The sequence below is a fragment of the Papio anubis genome, chromosome 15 (assembly GCF_008728515.1).
Source record: "Papio anubis isolate 15944 chromosome 15, Panubis1.0, whole genome shotgun sequence".
NCBI classification, from domain to species: Eukaryota; Metazoa; Chordata; class Mammalia; order Primates; family Cercopithecidae; genus Papio; species Papio anubis.
Window position 1 is genome coordinate 26,707,147 of NC_044990.1, and position 21,318 is coordinate 26,728,464.

General features: G+C 40.0%; 1 protein-coding gene and 2 pseudogenes across 1 annotated transcript in view; 1 reads left to right on the forward strand and 2 right to left on the reverse strand.

Moving 5' to 3' along the window:
• RB1 (RB transcriptional corepressor 1) overlaps nucleotides 1-21,318 on the forward strand; it is a 170,170-nt gene that overhangs the window by 6,823 nt on the left and 142,029 nt on the right. The gene's annotated exons all lie outside the window — the stretch shown is intronic.
• On the reverse strand, nucleotides 5,292-10,266 carry LOC103879234 (annotated as a pseudogene).
• LOC108582772 lies at nucleotides 15,841-17,552 on the reverse strand (annotated as a pseudogene).

The window sequence follows — 21,318 nt, forward strand, 5'->3', positions numbered from 1 at the left end:
AATAAATTAATGCATATAAAGCTCTTATTAGAGTCAATGAGTGTGTATATTAGGTCTTGGAAACAGAATAATTTTACTTAAGAAATACCCCAGAAAATTTTATCATTAATGTAATTTTTTTTGGAGAATTTAGGATATCAGTTAAAATGGTTATAATTTTAAATGCATTGTTGTGATTTTGATGCAGTATGTTTGTTAAAACTCTTATTTTTAAGTACTTTAGAGTCAGAAAAGTTGTTTATGCATACATGAAAGCATGTATTAATCCCTTTAAAGTTTGTGGTATTTTGTCTAGAAAATTTTTTTTTTTTAAATAAATATTTAGTGAAGTGTAATAATAATGATTAACTTTGTTCATAAGGTTAGATTGTGTTCATGCTGCTTATAGCATATGAATAGGACTTTCCATTAAGAAATTGGCTAAGGTGCTGTTCATATTGTGACTTAAGGTGAATCAGCTGTTAGAATTTTGGTGTACTTTCTGCATCTTCATTGGCAGTGTGGTAGAATGGAAAATGCCTTGGACCTCAAGGCAGAAAACTTTGGTTGTAATTATATTGTAGCTATATGATTTTAGGCAAATTGGTTAATTCTAAGAGTCTCAGTTTGCTAACCTGTAAGGCAGAAATAATGCCTGAATATGAACCTCATAGGCTTTTTGTTATACATACATATATATGTATATGAAATGTATGGGTATATACATATCTCAAAGAGCTTTGGGATATATTGCCCTTGATAGAGCCACTTATTTTTGTGATATGGTGGTTATATTTTAAATAAATACAGTCATGTGTTGTTTAACAATGGGGACACATCTGAGAAATGTGTCATTAGGTGATTTCATTGTTGTGTGAACATCATAGCATGTACTTACACAAACCTGGATGGTATGGCCTATGACACACCTACATTGTGTGGTATATAGCCTGTTGCTCCTAGTCAGCAAACGTGTACAGCATGTTACTGTACTGAACATTGTAGGCAATTGTAACACAATGGTAAGTATTTGTGTATCTATACATAGAAAAGGTACAGTAGATCATCCATATCCTTACTGATTTTCATTCTGTGTATTTTACTAATTATTGAGGGAGAAATATGAAGCTTCCAACTATAATTAGATTGACCTTTTTAAATTCTGTTTTTTATTAATGTATTTTTTATTTTATTTTATTTTATTTTGAGATAGAGTCTTGCTCTGTCACCCAGGCTGGAGTGTGTGGCACGATCTTGGCTCACTGCAACCTCCGCCTTCCGGGTTCAAGCGATTCTCCTGCCTCAGCCTCCTGAGTACCTGGGATTATAGGCATGTGCCACCATACCCGGCTAATTTTTGTATTTTTAGTAGAGACAGGGTTTCACTGTGTTGGTCAGGCTGGTCTTGAACTCCTGACCTTGTGATCTGCCCTCCTCGGCCTCCCAAAGTGCTGGCATTACAGGCGTGAGCCACCACACCTGGCCTTTATTAGTGTATTTTAAAGCTTTATTCTTGGGTGCATACAAGTTTAGAATTTTTATGCCTTCTAGGTAAATTGGTACCTTTATCATTATGCAGTGTGCTTTTTTATCCAAATTTGTATCTTTTGTTCTGCAGTGTCCACATATCCATTCCACTTTTCTTGTGATCACTGTTTACATTATATATCTTTTACCTTCATTTTGATTTTAACCTATTTATTTTTTATATTTAAATGGATTTTTGTTGTTTTGTAATCAGCATTCATTAAAAATTTTTAGCTGAATACTTTTTACTTTTGTTAGGGTTCCCTGTGTCTCTTCCTTTCATGCTGTGCCACAGATGAGCCATTATTTATATCTTTTCTCTCACTGGAGTTTCCTTTTTTTAGGGGAAACTAATCTGAAATATAAGGAAAGGATATGTTGATTTCAAGAAAGGTTATGTTTTTATTCCTTATCTGGCTTGTTCTTGTTGTGAAGGTGGGAGCAATACTCTGCAGCTTTCTACATTCTAGGAAGAAGTGGAATTTTACATTACCATTTGCTTCCTTTACAGGTTTGCCTTGATATTGTCTATCCATAGGACTAATTAAAACTATGCCAGACTCCTATTTTAAACCTATCCATTCAGTCTCAAGTTATCTTTTTGCATTGCCTCTCACATCTGTCCCTTCCTTTCTCTTACCAGCAGTGCTTGGTTTTTACTGTTTGCTTTGGTTTTAGTTTCCTTTTTATTTTTTTAATTTCAGAAGGTGGAAGCTTATGTCATTTGGGCATTTTTAAATGCATGTTTTAGTGCCTCTTTCTGACTAGAAAAAAGTCAGTTTTCTCCATCTCATCCATCCTGTGCCTGAGTTTTAGAAAAGACTGGTTTACAGTTTGCCCCCTTTGCTTTAAAATTTATTTTTCATTGTTACAACCCACTCTCAATAGCCTCCATTGTAACACCCGCCCATGCTCCCACCACCATTATGAAGAAGTAAAGTCCAAACTGTCTCAGTGTTTGTAGTTCTCCATAGTCTGTGCTTTAACCTTCCTTCCAGTCTTATTTTTTATTTCCATTGATGGCCCCCAATGCCTGTGTTCTCCTCCCTTAGTATTTATATTCATGCTGTCTCCCCCTTTTTTTGGAATACCCTTCTTTTTTCCTTTAGCCTAAATTCTGTTTTTAAGATGCAGTTAAAGCTTCTTCTTTATGCATGTCTCTTATAAGATATATTATTTTCAGACTTCCCCCCATTCTGTGAGTTGCCTTTTCACTTTCTTGATGATGTCATTTGGAGCGTAGGATTTTAATTTTGATGAAGTCCAGTTTTCTATTTGTTTTTTTTTTGTTGTTGTTTTTTGGTTGCTTGGGCTTTTCATGTTGTATCTAAGAAGGCCGTGACTAACCCAAGGTCATGATGACTTATTCTATGCTTTCTTCTAAGAGTCATATGATTTTTAGGTCTTACTTGTAAGTCTTGGGGGTTTTTTTGTTGTTGTTTTTTGAGTTAATTTTTGTGTATGATGTGAGGAAGAGGTCTAACTCCAGTCTACTGAATGTGGATATCCAGTTGTCCCTGCACCACTTATGAAAAAGACTATTCCTTCTTCACTGAATTGTTTTGGTGCCCTTATTGAAAATCAGTTGACTATAAAAGCCAGGGTTTATTTCTGGAGTCTCAGTTCTATTCCATTGCTCTGTATGTTTATTCTTATAGTACCATGCTATTTTGATTATTATAGCTTTGTAGTATGTTTTGAAATATGGAAGTGTGAGTTCTCCAACTTTGATTTTCTTTTTCAAGATTACTTTGGTTACTCTTGGTGCTTGAATTTCCATGTGAATTTTTAGGATCAAGTTGTCAATTTCTGTTTTAAAAAAAGGCAGCTGGGATTTTGATAGGGATTATGTTGGATCTGTAGATCAATTTGGGGAATATTGCCGTCTTAACAACACAAAGTTTTCAGATATGTGCATATGGAATGTCTTTTCATTTAAGTCTTCTTCAATTTCTTTCAACAGTGTTTTTAGTTTTCAGAGTATAAATCTTATAGTTGAAAATTATTTCTAAATATTTATTCTTGGTGATACTATTATAAATGGAATTGTTTTCTTTCCTTTTTGGCTTATTCATTGTAGCTGGATAGAAATAAAATCTAATTTTTTTGGATAAGAGCAGCTAAAATCAGTCAGGCGTGGAGGCTCATGCCTATAATCTCAGCACTTTGGGAGGCCGAGGTGGGTGGATCACTTGAGGTCAGGAGTTTGAGACCAGCCTGACCAACATGGTGAAATCCTGTCTCTACTAAAAATACAAAAAATTAGCCGGGTGTGATGGTGGCACCTGTAGTCCCAGCTACTGTGGAGGCTGAGGCAGGAGAATCACCTGAACCCGGGAGGCAGAGGTTGCAGTGAGCTGAAGTCGCGCCACTGCACTCCAGCCTTGGCAAAAGAAAAAAAAGGAGCTAAAATCTATGTATTTAACAAAAATCTCTAATACAATACCATTTTATTTATTATAGTCCTCATGTTGTACGTTAGATTTCTGGACTTGTTTGTCCTATGTATTTGCTAGTTCGTATCCTTTGTACTACATCTTTTAAAAGGATGAAATTGGGTAATGTGATGCCTCTAGCTTTGTTCTTTTTGTGTAGGATTGCCTTGGACATTCAGGCTTTTTTTTGGTTCCATATGAATTTTAAAATAGTTTTTTTTTTTTTTCTTTTTCCTAATTCTGTGAAGAATGTCATTGGTAGTCTGATAGGAACAGCATTGAATCTGTAAATTGCTTTGGGCAGTGTGGCCATTTTAATGATATCGATTCTTCTTATCCATGAGCATGGAATGTTTTTCTATTTGTTCGTGTCATCTCTGATGTATTTGAGCAGTGTTTCTTGTAGAGAGTTTTCACCTCCCTAGTTAGCTGTATTCCTAGATATTTTATTCTTTATTGTGGCTATTGTGAATGGGTTGCATTCTTGATTTGGCTCTCAGCTTGGGTGGTGTTGGTGCATAGGAATGCTAGTGATTTTTGTACATTGATTTTATATCCTGAAACTTTGCTTATCAGCTGAGGGAACTTTTGAGCAGAGACTATGGGATTTTTCTAGGTATAGAATCATCATCTGCAAACAGGAATAGTTTGATTTCCTTTTTTCCTATTTGGATGCTCTTTATTTCCTTCTCTTGTCTGATTGTTGTGGGTAGGACTTCCAATACTATGTTGAATAGGAGTGGTGAGAGAGCATCCTTGTTTTGTTTTGCCTTTCAAGGGGAACACTTTCAACTTTTGCCTCTTAAGTATGATGTTGGCTGTGGATTTGTCATAGATGGCTCTTCTTATTTTGAAGTATGTTCCTTCAATGCCTAGTTTGTTGAGATATATACCACACTTTCTTTATCCACTAATCAGTTGATGGGAACTTAGGTTGATTCCATACTTTTGCAGCTGTGAATTATGATGCTGCAGTAAACAAGTGGAGGTCTCTTTTTGATATTATGACTTCTTTTATTTTGGGTAGATACCCAGTAGTGGGATTGCTGGATCGAATGGTTGCTGCTTCTAGTTCTTTGAGAAATCCTCATACTATTTTCCATAGAGGTTGTGCTAATTTACATTTCCACCAACAGTGTATAAGCATTCCCTTTTCACTGCATCCTCACCAACATCTATTTTTTTTTTTTTTACTTTATTTTCCATACAAAAAGGGGTTTATTTAGACGTTAGAATCATCTAGTGATTGAAAAAGATTGGACATGAATCCACCCAGGCCCAGGGCTGAGCTGCAGAGCAGCTGCTACTGACATCCGCGGGGGATTTCACATGCAACAGGGAGCCCTCACGTGCTTGCTGGCCATTGTGCTTCAAATCGTTTTTCAGGGGACGGCTGTGACTGCAGTTTTCAAATGTGCTCTGGCCTCCAAGGACCAGGGGGCGGCAAGGGGGCAGGGATGTCCTCTGTATAAAAAATGCTGTCCCGCGAGCTTCCCGACAGATACCTTGGGGCATCTGAGAGATTCCCGGGGAGGGTAGCTTGGCCTTCCTCAGGCTACCACTGCTGCCACCGATGGACATTGTCACCAGCAAACAACCAAAAAACATCAGAGTCTGTGAACTTGGCTGCGATGATAAGAACCAAATGTTTTCTAATCTAAGACTTGTATGCAGAACACAGAAAACTGCAGTTAGAAACACCCTACAAAACTGAACAACAGTATTTTCTAAAAATATTTTTTACCTCACTTTAAATAATTTACAGATAGCTACAAAAATCATATTTACCAGGACACATCTGTTAAATAAAAGCATTGTTTCATGTTGGTGTACGTCTATACAGGGCTATACGTATAAGGGACTCCTGTTTCCCCTCCCTGCAACCACAGAACCGTCACACATACACACGGATACACGCACAGATATGCCCCTTTCCACAAATGCACGGAAACCGGGACACGAACCCACAACTCGAGGGCTTAGACCTTCATTGCTGAGCTGCTGCCACTGTTCTCCGTGTGCGGAGTGTCGCTGAAGTCACTGCCCAAGGCGTCCCCGTCCAAGGCGTCCTGGTCCTGGTCGTCCCTATCGGTGACCCTTCGTCAATACCTCAGGTCTAAAATACTTTCCTCTGAGCCCGAGTTCCTCCTGTCGGGCAAACTCAGCCCTGTCTGTGCCTTCCGGCTTGGCCAGGGCCCGCCGTCCTTCTTCGCCAGCAAGTGTGGGCTTCCAAAGACAGGGCTGGGCTCGGCCTGGGCCTCCCTGAAGGCCGAGAAGGACGCGCCCTGCAGAGGCAGCCTCGTGTGGGGGCTGAAGAGACCGGCCTGCCTGCACCCCCGGGAGACACCCTTTCCAAAATGGAAGAGCTGGGTGGACCGCACGGGGAGAAGCCCGCAAGAGGTAGGCTGGGCAGGCCCTGGGCGGGGCCCTCGGAACCCTTGGTTTTTCCGCTCCCGACGCCCCGCCTCTACTCCGCATCTCTACCTTCGGAGCGCAGCCCATAGGCTCCGGAGGGTGAAGTCGCTCCAGGGCAGGGTGTCGTCGATCTGGGCTCCAGAGTCCCTCAGCTTCCTGGCTGGGGGTGAGGAAGCCCCGGCTCCCGCAGCCCAAGTGAAAGGTCCCCCCAGCACCTCTTGCCTCGGTGCCCGCTGTGGCACTGCTGGGCAGCTGACCAAAAGCACTATTGGCAGCATTCTCGGCCCCTTGTGAGCTCTGGTCTTTCTGAATGTAAACATTTCTCCTGCTCTCTGAGAGCCCCTTGGCGGAGACACTGCCACTGGTGCTCCTCGGTGGTGCTGGATCCCCTTGGGCCGGAGCAGCGGGGAGCCCCTGCCCGCCCTGGCTGAACAGGCCGGCTGCGCCTTGTGCTCCAGCGCTTTCTGCACCTCACGGCCCTTCTGCTGGCTGTAGGACCCCCTGGCCCTCTGGCTCTGCGTGCACACGCCAGGCGGTGGGGCCGGCTCCTTACTGCCCAGCAAGTCTGGCCTGAATGAGCCCCCAGTCCCGAAAGCAGCAGGGCCCTCTGCCTGAACTTCTGAACTGCTCAGACTCCTTGGCCTTTTCCGCCAAAAACTTAGTAATCTACAGTTCGATGCTATCGTCACTGTGCACTGAACTGCTGTCGTGAGACAGCGAGCCGGGGCTGGGAGCTGGGCCCTGGCATTCCCTGGGGAATGGATTCCCTTCAGAGGTGGAGGCAGAGGCGGGTCCCCTCACTCGGAAGGCTGGGGCCGTGTCCTGGCTCCTGGCGCCCTCCTGCTTCTTCCTCTCTGCCATTACTGCCACAGACACTGGGAGGTTTCTTCCCTGGGCCCTCGCCGCTGTCTCTCGTGGACTTGGAGAGTCAGCTATTAAGCACTGGCGGGCTTCGGTCTTTCCAGTCTCTCCAGAGCCCGCCCAGCTGCTCCAGGAAGTGCGTCTGGGCAGTGCTGAACCTGAACTTCTTCCTGCACGCAGCCCTGGGCTCCTTGCAATGCTTCTTGAGCTTTCACTTGGACCTTAAGTCCCTGATGGCCGTGTCCAGGTCCTCGTCACTGTCCAGGGAGCTGCTCTTGTCTTTGGAGCTCTCCTTGTCGTCCAGACGCCTCGCTTCATCTGTCTTACCCTGGCCCTGCGTCATGCGAGTGTCGCCGGGCCCCCTGGCTGCGCCCTCCCCTCCCAGGACCTCGTTGGCTTTGCCCTGGACGGGCAGGTCTCGCCTCTCATGGCCCGGCTCGGCTCACACCTGGCTGTGGTCGGCATCCTGGCCACCATCTTTCACCACCTCCCGCGTTTTCTTGGGCGTGGATGGCCTCACGGCGTGGCCGCCGCCTCTACATTTCCTTTTGCAGCTCAGAGGTGGGTCCGGTGTTTTAGAGAGAGGGGCCTTGGGGCCACTGGTCTGGCTGTTGGGGCCAGGCGGTGAAAGTGGGCCCTGGGCAGCCTGCGAGCAGCTCTCACCTCTGGTCAGCAAACTCCCCGAATGTGCCTTGAGGTTCAAAACGTCTGGATTTCCTGATTGATGCTGTCGTCGCTGTCCACGGAGCTACTGTCGCCGTCAAAGTGGGAAGGCACGTTCGGGGAGTAGAAGAGTGGGTTTGCAGACAGGGACTTGTTGCTGCCTTACACGGGTCTGGCAGGCTAGTCTTGGAAATGCCCAAGACTGCTTCCGCGCACGTCACTTCAGCGGACATGTCTGCCTGGCACGAGGACCGTTCTACAAACTCGCTCCTGGAAGCCGGGCTCGCTGGAGGCGGAGCTTTGGTTTTCTTCGGGAGCTTGTGGGGAATGCTCAGCGTCCAGGCGTCCCGGGCAAGGGTCTGTGGCCTTGGTGGCCACTGGCTTCCTCTAGCTGGGTGTTTTTCTGTGGGTCTCGCGCAAGGCACTTTTTGTGGCGCTGCTTGTGCCGTAGTGCGGAAGGGTCGGGCGTCCTCTCTCCTCCCGGAGCTGGGCCCTCTGGGGCAGGTCCCCGTTGGCCTCCTTGCGTGTTTTCTGCAGCTAGTACACCTGGATGGCCTCCTTAGTGCCGTCGTTGCTGCTGGAGTCGGACGCTTCGGGCGCCTGTGCCGAGCTCATGACTCGCTTTCCCCTTCTCAGGGCACCGGCGCTCCTCTTGACCCCACTTTTATTCTGTGGTGCTTCTGAAGGGCGGCAAGGGGCTGCTGGCTTTGGGCTGCCCTTGTTCTCCTGCTTGGTCGTGACCTTGGACTTGAGGCTTCAGGGCTGCACGTTCGCCTTTGCTAACCCGGGAGGTTTGCAAAAGGCGAACTCCTTATGGGCGCCCATCAGACCCTGCCGATGCGCCACCTTTGCCGCTGACTCTTGGTGGGATTTCAAGAGTGACTTGGTCGAATTTTCGTTTGGGTCTGGTTTTTTATCTATTGACCCATCACATTTTTGGTTCGCATGCTGTCTCTTCTCATTCAGAAACTATTCTATTTCCGCCTTAATGCTCTGCTGAAAGGAGTGGTTGCTGCTCGCGCTGCCGGGGGAGGCGGAACCCTAGTCCTCACTGGATTTCACCGGGCTGCCAGGGCCACCACCTGAGCCAGGTACAAGTTTCAGGGGGACATACGGAAGTCGGGGCACTGCCGTGAGATGGTTCTGGCTTACATCTACTGCCACTGCCTGCGGCCCTGGAAGGCTGGGCTGCGCCTGATTCGCCCCTGCCAGCCCCTGCCTGTGCGGCTCCAGTCTTTGCCTTCAGGTACTCCTGGATGGCTTCCCCAGTGTTCCGGTCCATGGAATCGTCATTGTCTTAATCTAGCACCAACGGGCCAAAGTCTGCAGTTTCCTCCTCCCCCGTGGGGTCAAAGTCAGCAACAAGACCACAGGCAGGCAATACGGGCTACTCCTTGTGCACGGTGGGCTTGGCAGCTGGCTTGGCGTCTGCCCTGTGGCCTCTCAGTGCAGCGCGCTCATTGCTGGTGCCCCGAGCAGCCCCGTTGCGCTGCAGCGTGCTGCACCAGTGCGCTCACCGACACGTTCTCCACGCCCTCGTCAGCCTCCGAGAAGCACCCGGGGAACCTAAAGCTCCGTGGTGGACCAAAGGCCTCCCATTAGGACTGGGGAGCAATCCCTGGAGGAGCATTCCTGAGAAACGTTCTAGCAGACGAGGAGGGACGCGCAGAGGGACGACGCTTTATTTTTCTGCCAGCTTCATGTCCTCAAAAGGTTGGCGGCTGGGTGCAGTGGCTCACGACTGTAATCACAGCACTTTGGGAGGCCGAGGCGGGCGGATCGCGAGGTCGGGAGTTTGAGACCAGCCTGGCCAACACAGTGAAAACCTGTCTCTACTAATAATACGAAAATTAGCCGGCGTGGTGGTGTGAGCCTGTAGTCCCAGCTACTCATGAGGCTGAGGCTGGAGAATCGCTTGAAGCCGAGAGGTGGAGCTTGCAGTGAGCCGAGATCGCACCACCGTTCTCCTGCCTGGGTGACAGAGCGAGACTCCGTCTCAAAAAAATAAAAAATAAAAAATAGAAATTAAAAAAAAGGTTGGCAAGCGGTGGCCATGAGATAAAGCCTGCAAATGCTCCTTTGCAGTTTAAAAAGGACGACGACTATAAACCCAGGATCAGGACGACATCACGCATAGATTTATTCTTGACCTGACCAACAAACTCTTGAAATTCTCTTTACGTCCAGATCGACTGTGATGAAACTGCAGCCAGTGTCCCCAAACGCCCCAGGGATCAGGTCTTTATCACTCCGAGGCATCCTCTAACCGCTTTTTAAATAGACTTTTGACTCGGCCCGGCCCCCTGCCACGCGCCGCCGGGACCCTGCCTGCGCTTTGGTCCTCCAGCGGTGAGGCGGCGGGCCGGGGTCTCCCGGGCTGGCCCATTTACTTAGTTTTGTTTTTGTTGCATTTGCTTTTGGTGACACCCCCTTTTTTATGTTCCACATATAAATGAGATCATGCAATAATTTTCTTTCCATGTCTGCTTATTTCATTTAGCATAATGGCCTCCATGTCCACCTCAGCCCCCCGCGCTGTGACGAGGCGCAAGGCCCTCCGCCCAGCCCCGCCTCCGCGCGCGCCGCTGCCGCCGCCCCGCACCCTTTTTTGACTTTTTAATAAGGCTAATTCTGACTGTGATAAGGTGGTATCTCATTATGGTTTTAATTGGTATTTCCCTTGTGATTGGTGATGTTGAGTATTTTTCGTGTTTGTTGGCCATTTGTGTATCTTCTTTTGAAAAATGTCCGTTCGGCCGGGCGCGGTGGCTCACGTCTATAATCCTAGCACTTTCGGAAGCCAAGGCGGGTGGATCACCTGAGGTCAGGAGTTCGAGACCAGCCTGGCTAATATGGTGAAACTCTGTGTCTACTAAAAATTCAAAAATTAGCTGGGCGTAGTGGCATGCGCCTGTAATCCCAGCTACTCTCTAGACTGAGGCAGGAGAATGACATGAACCCAGGAGGCGGAGGTTGCAGTGAGCCAAGATTGCGCCATTGCACTCCAGCCTGGACGACAGGAGTGAAACTGTGTTGCAAAAGCAAAAACAAAAAAACCAATCCATTCACCTAGTTTGTCCACTTTTTAACGGGATTATTTGTTTTCTCCTTGCTTATTTTCTTGAGTTTCTTGTAGTTTCTGGATCCTTTTTTGGATGTACAGTTTGTAAATATTTTTCTCCCATTGTGTGGGTTGTGTGTTTACTCTGTTAATTATTTCTTTTGCTATGCAGAAACTTTTTAGTTTAAGTCCCATTTACTTAGTTTTGTTTTTGTTGCATTTGTTTTTGGTGACACCCCCTATTTTTAGATTCCACATGTAAATGAGATCATGCAATAATTTTCTTTCTGTGTCTGCTTATTTCATTTAGCGTAATGGCCTCCACGTCCACCTGTGTTATGGCAAGTGACAGGATCACTTTTCTTTTTATGACTGAATAATAGTCCATTGTTTATATATATTACATTTTGTTTATCCACTTGACTGTTGACAGACACATAGGTTGTTTCCATATTACTTAGCTGTATATAGAAATACAGGTGATTTTTGTATGTTGATTTTGTACTCTGAAAACTTGGTGAACTAGTTTATTAGCTTCAATAGTTTCTTAGTGAATTCCTTAGGATTTTCCATATGTAAAATAATGTCATTTGCAAATAGAGATAGTTTTACTTCTTTTTTTAAAATCTGGATACCTTTTATTTCTTTTTCTTGCCTAATTGCTTTGTCTAAAATCTCCAATAGAATGTTGAATAGAATGATGAGAAGGACATTGTTGTCTTTTCCTGGATCTTAGTGGGAGACCATCCAGTTTTTCACCATTAAGTAGATGTTAGCTGTGGGGTTTTTGTAGATGCCTTTCATCAGCTGAAGAATTTTTTATTTACAGGGTGTTGAGTGTTTTGTTATGAAAGGGTGTTGGATTCTGTCAAATGATTTTTCTGCTTCTATTGATATAATAATGTAGTTTTTGTTCTTTATTGAAATGGTGTACTATATTAGTTGATTTTCAGGTGTTAAACCAACATTGCATCTGTGGAAAATAAGTCCCACTTGGTCACAATGTATAATCCTTTTGATATGTTGCTAGATTTGGTTTGCTCATTTTTTTTTGAGGATTTCTATATGTGTATTTATAAGAAATTTTGGTCTTTAGTTTTTTTCCTTGTGATGTCTTTGTCTGATTTTAGTATCAAGATAATACTGGCCTTTCACAGAATGGACTGGGAAGTGTTCCCTCCTCTTCTGTTTTGATGGGGCAGTTTGTGAAGAATAGATATTAATTCTTCTTTAAGTATTTGGTAGAATTCATCAGTGATGCCATCTGGGCCTGGACTTTTCTCTGTGGAAAGTTTCGAAATTACTAATTCAGTCATTTTACTTGTTACAGGTTTATTCAGTTTGTCAGTTTCTTTTTGAATCGGTTTTTTTAGTTTATTTTTCTAGGAATTTGTCTACCTCATCTAAGTTATCTAGTTCATTGGCAAATAATTGTTCATGGCATTGCCATTATAATCCTTTTTATTTCTGTAAGATTGGTAGTAATTTTTTTATTTCATTCCTGATTTTAGCCTTCTCCCTTTTGTCTTGGTTAGTCTAACTAAAAGTTTCTCAATGTTGGTGATTTAAAGTTTTTTTCTGGTTTTATTGATTTTTTTCAATTTCTCTATTCTCTAAAAAATTTTAATCAAAGAAGTTTTCCCTATTTTTTCACTATCTAATGTTTATACTTAATGTGTGTATTGGATAACTCTATTAAAGTTCATCATCATGAACTTTCATCATGAAATAGCCAGATATATCTTATATATAATTGTACTGCCTATTTTTAGAATTGCTTGTTCTTAAAGCCTTTGACTTCATAAAAATTTTCACTCTTGGCCAATATTATTTACTGCAGTGCGTTTTCTTCTTCATGAGGAACCATGGAAGAAATCTTTGGTTCAAGACCCATTAAGCTTTTTTTGAGAAGCTAACTAATTAATTTAATTTAACCTTATAGATACTATGAATCTTATAATTGTTTGTTACTGTTTTAACTGCCAGCTTTCATGATAGCATGCATTTTGGGGGATACTAACATTTTTCTTGTCATTTTTTTCACCTTTCTATATTTTACTTTCACAATAATAAGTAAATAAATAGACTTGTTTTAACATAAATCACACTTTATAGTAATAAAGAGCGGGTCTCTGTTGCTCTCTTTTTTTACTTTAAAATTTTTTATATTTAATTATTATGGAGGCATAATAGGTGTACATATTTACGGGGTATATGTGATATTTTGATACAAGCGTATAATGTGTAATGATCAAATCATGGTAGTTGGAGTATCCATCACTTTAAGCTTTTATCATTTATTTGTGTTAGGAGCATTCCAATTCTAATCTTTTAGTTATTTTGAAATGTACAATAAATTATTGTTAACTATAGTCACTGTATGGTGACTATATAGTGTTTCCATAGAGCACTAGATCTTGTTCCTTCTATATAACTGTCTTTTTGTACCCATTAACCAGCTCCTCTTTTATCCTCCCATCCCCACTACCCTTCACAGCTTCTGGTAATCATCATTCTACTCTGTCTCCATGAGTTCAATTTTTTTTTAAGCTCTTGCATATAAGTGAGAACCTGTGGTATTTGTCCTTCTGTGCCTGGCTTATTTCACTTAACATGATGTTCTCTGGTTCCAAATGACAGCATTTCATTCTATTTTATGGCTGAATAACATTCTGTTGTTTTTATGTACCACATTTTCTTTATCCATGCATCCATTAATGGGCATTCAGGTTAATTCCATGTCTTGGCTGTTGGGAAAAATGCTGCATTCAACATGGGAATGCAGATATCTCTTTGATATGCTGATTTTATTTCTGTTGGATATATACCCAGTAGTGGATTGCTATATCATATGGTAGTTTTATTCTTATTTTTTTGATGAACCTCCATACTATTCTTCTATAGTGGCTCTACTAATTTACATTGTCACAAGAGGTTGAACTTTTTTTTTTAATTTTTTAATTTTTTTTTTACTATTTTAACATAATTATTTGGAACTTCATTCATGTTGGCATATGCATCAACAATTTATTTATTCTCATTACTGAGTAGTATCTCATTGCATGGGATTTTTTTTTTTTTTTAACTTTTAAGTTCAGGGGTACATGTGCACTTTTGTTACATAGGTAAACTTATATCATGGGGGTTTGTTGTACAGATTATTTCATTGCCCAGGAATGAAGTCTAATACCTACTAGTTGTTTGTCCTAATCCGTGTCCTCTCCCACCCTCCCCTCTCTGATAGGTCCCAGTGTGTGTTGTTCCCCTCTGTGTGTCCATGTGTTCTCATTATCTAACTCCTACTTATAAGTGAGAACATGCAGCATTTGGTTTTCTGTTCCTGCGTTAGTTTGCTAAGGATAATGGCCTCCAGGTCCATCCATGTCCCTGAAAAACATTTCTCTCTTTCTATTCCTAGTTATAGCCATAGAAATGACCACTGATAGTTTTTGCTTACTTTGTCCCTCCAGTTTTTCCTTCCTCTAGCATATACACAAGGATTTTAATTTTACCCAATTGAAGTCTTACTTATCTACACCTTTTAACAAGTCATCGTCAGTAATTTTGGAATAGGCATTAGATTCACATGGTTCAAGATTCAAAAGAAAGAAAAGTATAAACAGTAAAAAGTCTCTTATTCCTATCCCTAAGTCACCCACTTCTCTTCAGAGGCAACTAGTAAAAGTTTCTAGTTTTGCATTATTCTATATCTTGCTTTTTTCATTTAGCAATATATCTTGAAGAGCACATCTCCCTCTGTATTTAGCTTAATGCTTTTAGTGGATATATTTTTTATTTTTGGGTATATCATAATTTATTTATGAATTTCATTGTTGAGAGACATTTAGTTTGTTTTTGAATGTGTGATACTACAAACCGTTGTGGTGAATTATCCTTATATATGCATTTTCATGCCCAAATGAGAGTACTTTTATAGTGTAGATTCCTAGAAGTAGAACTGCTAGGTCAGAAGGTATTCACATTTAAAAATTTTAAATTTGCTCGTAGAATGAAGTCTTTGCTCATACAATAGTCTCTGCTCAAATCTCACCTTACCAAAGAGGCCTATGGTGACCACTCTGCTTAATAATGTAACCTGCTCCTACTTCTCCCTGAACTTCTCTATCCATTGCACTCTATTCTTTTTCTGGCATAGTATATCGTTTACCTATTTATACTGCTTTCTGGTTACTATCTTTTTCCCTCTGCTCCAGGAAACAGGAATTTTGTTTTGTTCACTGATATATATTTCTAGTAGTTAGAATAGTGTTTGGTGCTTAGTAGGCATTTAGCAAACAGTATCCAAAACTGTCTTCCATAAAAATGCCCAATTTCTTTTTTTTCCCTCCGTATCTCAATGGATTAAAAAAAAAAAATTGCTGACTTCCTTTACCCACTTATTTTGGATTTTTTTGGTCTTTTTTTTGTTTGTTTTTGAGTTTGACAAATTTATTGGCATTTTCGTAAAGACATTCATCTCAGTCGTTTCTCTCTCCTAGCTTGACCTTAGGTTGATATTTCATTTGGGTCAAGAAAAGAATATGAGAAGAGGTATGTTATTTTAACAAACAGGAAAATGGACAAAAATGGATAGTTTGCCTACATTAAAGTGAGTTAAATTCATGTATCTTGATATAATTAAATCATGTAAGAACTAAGAGTTCTATATACATTTCCATCGTTTTACCTGGGGCTTATTCTGAACTTAAATACTAGTGAACAAAGTGTTAGGAATATACACAGGCTGCTTCTCTGAGTTATTACCGACTAAAAGAGCTCAGTGAGCAGTTACCACCAATAAAACAGTCTGAAGCTGCCTTCAAACACAATGTTGTAGTAGTAGTTTTCAAGGAAATTTTTATACTGTATTTTTTTTTTTTTTTTGTCTGTGGCTGTGCTTTTAAAGATGTTTGTCACATTAGAAAAAAAGTTCATATACAATACAAAAATATGAAAAAAAACCCCCACAAATTAACAAAGTATGTGTGGTGAGATTCCAAAAAATGTTGGAAGATGCATTTTCTTTCCTTCTATTTCAGTATCTAAAATGTGCTTTTTGAGAGGTCAATATGTATACATTTAAAATAAACCATATAATTTTACTAGTAAGAAAGCCAGTAGTTAAGTTCAATTCAAATTGCATTTAACAAGTTAGTAATTTAAATCCTTAGACAAAGTTACAGAAAGTGAATCTTCTTGTTTTCCATCTTCATACAATGTTAATTTTTTTTTTTTTTTTGGTGTTTATACCTTTTAAAAAAGAAAAGCAACCAAATACTTAAGCAATGTGTACATTTAAAGTTTTGGTGGTGGTTTGTATTTTAAAAGAAACAGCTTTCTTATGATTTGCCTCAAGTTCTGGTGGAAATGCTTACAGGACCTAACTAATAAACAAAAAACAAGAGAAGCACATTCAAAATACTGATTTACGTTGGTAGCAAATGATTTTTCTCTGAAGACTAATGAGGATACATAAGACCCATTAAGGTGAAGTGGGCTATTTCAAATATTCAACAGTTTACATATAAAAAATTATTTTAAGAGCTAAGCGTCTGTATCCACTGATAGCAATGCCATACCTAGTTTATGATGACTTGAAAGAAAACAAATACCCATAAAGAAAAAAGCTGTATTTTAATTTTATCTAAATTTACTTTCAGTGAATAGTTCAGTAACATTTTCCTCCCAATACAATACTCCCTCTCTCTATAAGGCTGTTCCTGGGAGCCAGACAAGTTTAGGTAATAAGGGAGTTAAGAGAGTAACCGCTTGCAGCTTTAAATGGACAATAACTTTTTGCTTCCCTCTTAATGTGCTAATAGTTGTGTCTAAAAAAATAGGCAATTCTTAAAAAGGTACCATTTCTGATTTCTTTATTACCTGTAAACTTGGGAAACTAATTACACAAAACTACCAAATTAGCAAATGGCTTGAAATCTGTATATTAAACATAAATTACCTCTAATTTCAAACTCTCATTTATTAGTACACCACTCAATCTTTCAAAAAGATGAAAAAGAAAAAAAAAAAAAAGCAACTCCAAAGATAGTCTTACACCATTCTTAAAAAAAGGAAACTGTTCCTTTTAACTTTATACCTACCCCACACCCCAATTTCAAAACATCATTTAATTGTCTTGGTCATGGACATTTCCAAGATGAGATTTTATATTTCGCTCCCATAGCTTCTGGTTATCAGAAAACCCATGCTTTCCTTTATTGAAGGAGTTTAGTCCAGCCGCTGTTGATGTATCCCTTCCAATATTCTTCATCCTCATCTTTGCTTCTGGAGGCCTTTCCTCTGGTTCACTCTCTTCATCTTCATTAAAAGCTGCTGCTACCGAAAGAGTTTTTGGAGCAAGAGTTGGAATACTTTCTTTAGGGTTACTTGATCCAAGTTTGATGGATATGGGTGATGTTTTCTTTGTCGTCTGACTACCTATGGCAAATCCAAAGTTGGAGATCTTTGCAGGCTTTGTTGGAGGTCTGCAGCTTCTTCTTCAGCTGATCGCTTCTCAGCGCTGCGACTGGAACTTTCCTCTCCACTACTCCGGCAGCTCCAGCTCGTTGCGACTTTTCGGGCTTCTCCTCTCCCGCCTTCTAGTCAGCCATTTTCCCCGCCGCCTTGTTTTTTTAAGATTTTAGAAATCTTTCTAATACAAGTTGGGATATAAATAATTAGATATAGAAAATAGCTACAAGGTATTTCTTTTAACTTTCCCCACCCCCAGCTCCCAACAGTTAAGAGTCAAGCCCTAACTCTTGTCCTTTCTGTCAGAAGTAGATACAAGAAGGATACATCAAACACTGCTGTAACACCTCTCTCATAGGATTCAAATCGTTGTGGAGATTATTATAGGCTCCAGGTGAGTTAGGATATCTTAAGTCTCAATTTAATAAAACTAATTGTTTTCCTGTGCTTTAAATATCTCTACATTCTGTACAAATATAATATAGATCTAACAGATGTAGTCTTGAAATAGATGGCTATAATGTCAGTGAAGTATTTTTTCCTTATTTATATACATTATAATTTTCCTTATTTATGTACATTATAATTTTAAAGGCCTGATAGTCATAATTATTGATGTTCAGATTGGTAGTTATTTCTGTCTCTTATGTATTCAACTATAAACATTTAATCGAGTTTATGAGACCTAGATATTTAGCAGAGTTTTGCAGTAAATTATTTTATCAAACAAAGAATATAAAATAAACTTTCCTATTTATGTTCCTTTTTTAATTTACCTCGTTTATATGCATCTTGATATTGCATTCTCAAATTCTAAAAACTATTTTTAAAGACAGATTGATTCAGAATTACAGTGTACTTGAAAATCATCAGGTACCCATTATCAGTTTTCGCCCACATTGAATCTGTGTTTTGGAAACTGTCTACCAAACTTTGTTTATTAAGTAATTATTTTCCCTAGTTTTATTCAAGGTATAGAAAGCTACCAACTAGTGCTTTTTATCAGCATCATGTAAATTGTGTTACTATACTGTGCTGAATTTTAGCGAAGGTAAAGTATTTGCTATTTTAGTTATTGTAGCTTTGTTGAAAGTAAACATATAGGTTTTTAAAAGTATTGGAAAACTTGCCAGATTATCGTTATATGACTTGGAACCCTAGAAACTCCCAGACCACGAGACTTAATGGTTAATGATCTCTTTCAGTTCTCTTTCAACTTGGAATTCTCTTATTCCAATGCCAACTCATTGCTCTTTTGGAAAGACCCTTTCTTTCCTCTATTGTCTTGGTACCTCCTCAGGACATATTCCCCAAAATGGAAATTTCAGTTTAAGAGAATTTTTAGCATGGTGTAGAATAAGAATGGTTAGACAGCTGATGTCAGCAAGATGGTAGAATAGTAGCACTGTCCTTCAGAAACACCAGTTTTGACAACTACCATGGAAAGAATGCCTTTATACTTGAGCATACATGGAACATTCTCCAGGATCAATCATATGTTAGGCCATAAAACAAGTATTAATATATTTAAGAAGATTGAGATAATATCGAACATCTTTTCTGACCACAATGGCATAAAACTAGAAAGCAAAAATAACAGGAAAACTGGGAAATACACAAATACGTGAAAACTAAACATGTTCCTGAACAACCAGTAGTCAAATAAGAAATCAAAATGGAAATTAAAAAAATATATATATGATACAAATGAAAATGGAAACAGCACATCAAGATTTGTGGAATGCAGCAAAACAGTTCTAACAGGAGATTTTGTAGTGATAAACACCAACATGAAGGAAACAGTAGGACTTCAGATAAGTAACCTAACTTTACATCTCTAGGAACTAGCTAGAAAAAGAATAAATAAGCCCAAAGTTAATAGAAGGAAGGGGATAAGAAAGATCACAGCAGAAATAAATGAAAGACTCGAAAAACATAGAAAAGAGCAAGAAAGTGAAGAGTTGTTTTTTTGAAAAGATAAACAAAATTGATAAACTTTTAGCTAGAATAAGAAAAAAAGAAGATTCAAATAAATAAAATCACGAATGAAAGAGGAGACATTATGACTGATACCACAGAAATACAAAGAATCTTGAGACTACTGTGAACAAATTATATACTAACAAATTGGATGGCCGAAAGGAGACATATTTTTTGCCACATACTACCAGCTAATACTGAATTATGAAGAAATATAAAACCTGAATGATCAGTAACAAATAAGGAGACTGAATCAGTAATCAAAAATCTACCAATAGAGAAAAGCCTCAGGACCTGATGGCTTCACTAGTGAATTCTACCAGACATTTGAAGAAGAATACCAATCCTCAAACTTTTTCAAAAACTTGAATAGGAGGAAACACTTCCAAACTCATTTAACAAGGCTAGCATTGCCTTAATACCAAAGTCAGGCAAGGATATCACAAGAAAAGAAAATTATAGGTCAATATCCCTGATGAACATACGTGCAAAAATCATCAACAAAATATTAGCAACAGCACATTAAAGGGATCATACATCATGATGAAATGGGATTTATCTCTGGGATGCAAGGATGGTTCAACATATGCAAATCTATAAATATAATATACCACTTCAGAATGAAGGACAAATTATTGATCATCTTAATAGATTCAGAAAAAGAATTTGACAAAATTTAACATTCTTTCATGATGAAAACTCTCAACAAGTTACGTATAAAAGGAATGTACCTCAGCACAATAAAGGTTATATGTGATAAGCCCACAGCTAACATTATACTCAATGGGGAAAACCTAAAATCTTTTCCTCTAAGATCAGGATCAAGACAAGGATACTCGCTTTGCCACTTGCATTCAACATAGTACTGGAAATCTAGCCAGAAATATTAGGCAAGAAAAAGAAATTAAAGACATCTGCTACAGTTTGTATGTTTTTCCCCTCTAAAACTCATGTTGAAACTTAATTCCCAATATGGTTGTATTAAAGATGGGGACTTTAAGAGGTGATTGAGTCCTGAGGTCTCTGCCGTTATGAATGGATTAATCTATTCATTGATTCATTGGTTTTCATGAGAGTGGCATCAGTGGCTTTATCCCGAGCTAACATCTTAGCATGCTCAGTTCTCTCACCATGTGATCCCCTGCACCACCTCAGGACTCTGAGGACTCATAGCTATTATTCAAAAAGTCGGAAGATAACAGATGTTAGAGAGGATGTGGAGAAAAGCGAACTATTGTTCAGTGTTAGTGGTAATGTAAATTGGTACATCTTTTATGGAAAACAGTATAGAAGCTCCTCAAAAAATTAAAACTCAAACTGCCACATGATTCAGCAGTCCTACCTTTTGGTATATATCCACAGGAAATGAAGTCAGTATGTTGACGAGATACCTACACTCCCATGTTCATTGCAGCATTATTCACAGTTGCAAAGATATGGAAACAACCTAAGTGTCTGTCATTTGATGAATAGATAAACTAATGATTGGGTTATATACTGATAAACCCATTGTATGTCAAAAAATCTTGTTAAAATTGCATTAAGATCCTGACAAACCCATTGTAAAGTTGAAAAATTGCAAATTGAACCTTTGTAAGTCAAGGACTATCTGTTATATATAATGGAATTTTATTTAGCCTTAAAAAAGTAGGTAATCCTGCCATTTGCAACATGGATGAACCCAAAGGACATTATGTTGTATTAGTCAGACACAGAAAGACAAATACTGCATGATCTCATTTACATGTAGAATCTTTAAAAAGTCAAATACAAACAGTAAAAAGTTGGTTAGCAGGGGTGGGGGGCCTGGGAAGAATGTGGAGATGTTTGTCAAAGGGTACAAACTTTCAGTTATAAAATGAATAAGGGTTAGATGTGGCAGCTCACACCTATAATCCCAGCATGTTTGGAGACCAAGGTAGGAGG